Here is a 2,662-nt window from a genome sequence, read left to right as displayed (position 1 = left end):
TCAAAGTTTAAGGTCAAAGTTATAATTTGGTGTCAAGTTTAGGGTCATTTTTATGTATTAACTCTATTTTTTGCGTTTATTTGTTAGTATTTACTCTTGAATTTTTAGTAGTCTCTTTATTCCCAATAATTTTATATTTTTCGAAGCTTATATAAATCAATTGCACTTTTATTATATTGTTATAATCAATTGCACTTTTATTATATTGTTATTATAAAAAAAACTGATGAAATCGAAAGAACCTACTTAAATTGAACTCGAAAAACCAACTTAATATTGGTTGGATTTGATTTATAAATTTAATGAATCTACACAATTAAATTAATAATTTTTTAAGGGAATCTTTCAAAAATATCAACATTTTGCTATAAAATCCACCTTCTATAATCATATTTTACATAATTATCATTTATAGCCGTTGTATTCGATTTATGCCCGTTGTATTCGGTTTTACAGATAGTATGTATTTATATAAAATATGAATACAGTCCCTATTTAGTCGCGCCAAAAATGAAATTCAATATTTTTAAAAAGAAAAAAATCTCAATCACGCTTATCTCGTTAAACTGAATATTTTCTTGTCTAACACTATCATTATCTTTTTTTGTACTTTTTTATTTTTTATGTTTTTCCCCTTTTTTCTTCTTCTTTTTTCTATTTTTCCTACTTTTATTTTTTTCATTTCTTTCTTTTTATTTTTTTATTTTTTTCTATCTTTAATCTCTAACTTCTGTTTCTCTTTCTTCTTTGATTTTTTTATTTTATTTTTTGTACTTATTTTCTTTATTATTTTTTTGTTCTATTTTATATTTTTAAAAAATATGACTAGTCGAGCACAAGTCATGGATGATAACGTAAATACCACAATTGTTTATCATATTTGTAGTCATACCGTCATTTATATTTTTGTATTTATTGACACAACTGTATTTGTATTTGTATTTTAAAGTTCGCACTTGTATTTATATTTTATAGTTCACATTTGTATTTGTATTTGTATTGAATAGCTCGCACTTGTATTTATATTTGTTAGTTTGCGCCATCATTTATATTTTATATAATTCACACGTGTATTTTAAAGAAATATTTTGTATTTGTATTTTATAATTGATTGTATATTATATTGGATTTTATTTATAATATGGTTTTATTGTGTTTGTATATTTAGATTATACTTGTATTTGTATTCTATTTTCTTCATTACCTTTTTATTTTTAAGAAATTATTTTGTATTTGTAAGTTGATTGCATATTGTATTTAGTCGTGACTATGTACAATTTATCATTTGTATTTGTATACAAACAAGTAAGTACATTAATTGTATTTTCGTGATTCTAAAATATATAAATATGTAATGTATCATTTGATATAAATGTACCGTTTTGTATTTGTATATCAAAATTGTCATTTATATTTGTAAATAAACAAATATCACTTGATACAAATACAATGACAAACAAATGAAACAAATGATTTTACCAATACAAATACAAATACAATATGTATTTGTATAAATTGTATTTGTATAAAAATTTGAGTTGTATTTTGTTTGTATAAATAAATACAACTAGTATCAATAAATACAAACAAGTATTCGTAGAAAGAAAATCAATCGTTCCTTTTCAATAATTAAAAAATACAAATGATAGTTCACACTTGTATTTATATGTTATAGTTCGCATTTGAATTTATATTTTATTGTATTTGTATATTATAGTTTGCATTTGTATTTGTCTTTTATAGTTCGTACTTGTATTTGTGTTTGCTAATTCGCACAAATAAAAGGAAGGAGAGAAATTCAAAAGAAAAAAAAAAAGGAGAAAATGAGAGAAAAAGAAGGAGAAAAAACACAAAAAAAAGAAGAAGAAAAATGAAAAGGAAAAAAAGAAAAAGAAAAAAAATGAATAAAAAATAAAAAGAGAAAAAAAGTAAAAAAATAAAAATAAAGAGAAAGTTAAAAAGGGAAAATAAAAGCTGAAGAAAAAAAAACTGAAAAAGGAAAAAAAAGAAGAGAATAATAAAAAATTAAAAAAGAAAGAAAATACATGAGAAAGATTATGAATTGTAATTAGAAATAATTAATAGGCAACAAGGGACTATGAATCGTAATTAATTAAAAATTAAGCTTTAAGTGGTAATAAAAGCCCAATAACAACCAATCGGGTAATTTTCCCATTTTTGGTTTTAATGAAAAATAAAATCAACCTGATGGGTGGATACTCCTAATTTTTGGTCTTTCACGGGTTAAGTATCACTGTTGGTTCTCTGTAATCAAAGATCGACTTCATGGCCCAATGGATAAGGCGCTGGTCTACGGAACCAGAGATTCTGGGTTCGATCCCCAGTGAAGTCGTATCTTTAATTTTTTTATGCTTTTGTCTTTCTTTTGATAAAAATCACCCAATTGTATGTCTTTTTGTTACATAATAGTTTTTTTTTTCTTCGTTTTGACAACCTTTTCTAATTTCAAATTTCTACTAACATGTTTAAGACCACAAGATTAAAACAAATTTTGGTACATCCTCTTATCTAGTTTAAAAATACAAAATTTAAAAGTAAAATCAAACAAAGAAATTCAAACGGACGGAGTTATATTTTGCTTTTACTGACATGAACTCCCACAACAAAATCATTATAGAGCAACTTGGTATAAGCAACAGGT

The 2,662-nt window shown here is 23.6% G+C and overlaps 1 non-coding gene across 1 annotated transcript; it reads left to right on the top strand.

The window, feature by feature from the left end:
- Positions 1-2,280: 2,280 nt before the first annotated feature.
- TRNAR-ACG lies at positions 2,281-2,353 on the top strand. The gene has a single exon. It is a non-coding gene; the product is annotated as a tRNA-Arg (tRNA).
- Positions 2,354-2,662: the final 309 nt, after the last annotated feature.

This window comes from Capsicum annuum, chromosome 11 (genome assembly GCF_002878395.1).
Source record: "Capsicum annuum cultivar UCD-10X-F1 chromosome 11, UCD10Xv1.1, whole genome shotgun sequence".
NCBI lineage: Eukaryota > Viridiplantae > Streptophyta > Magnoliopsida > Solanales > Solanaceae > Capsicum > Capsicum annuum.
Note: the sequence above shows the minus strand (reverse complement) of the source record. Positions and strands in the feature narration are given on the sequence as shown.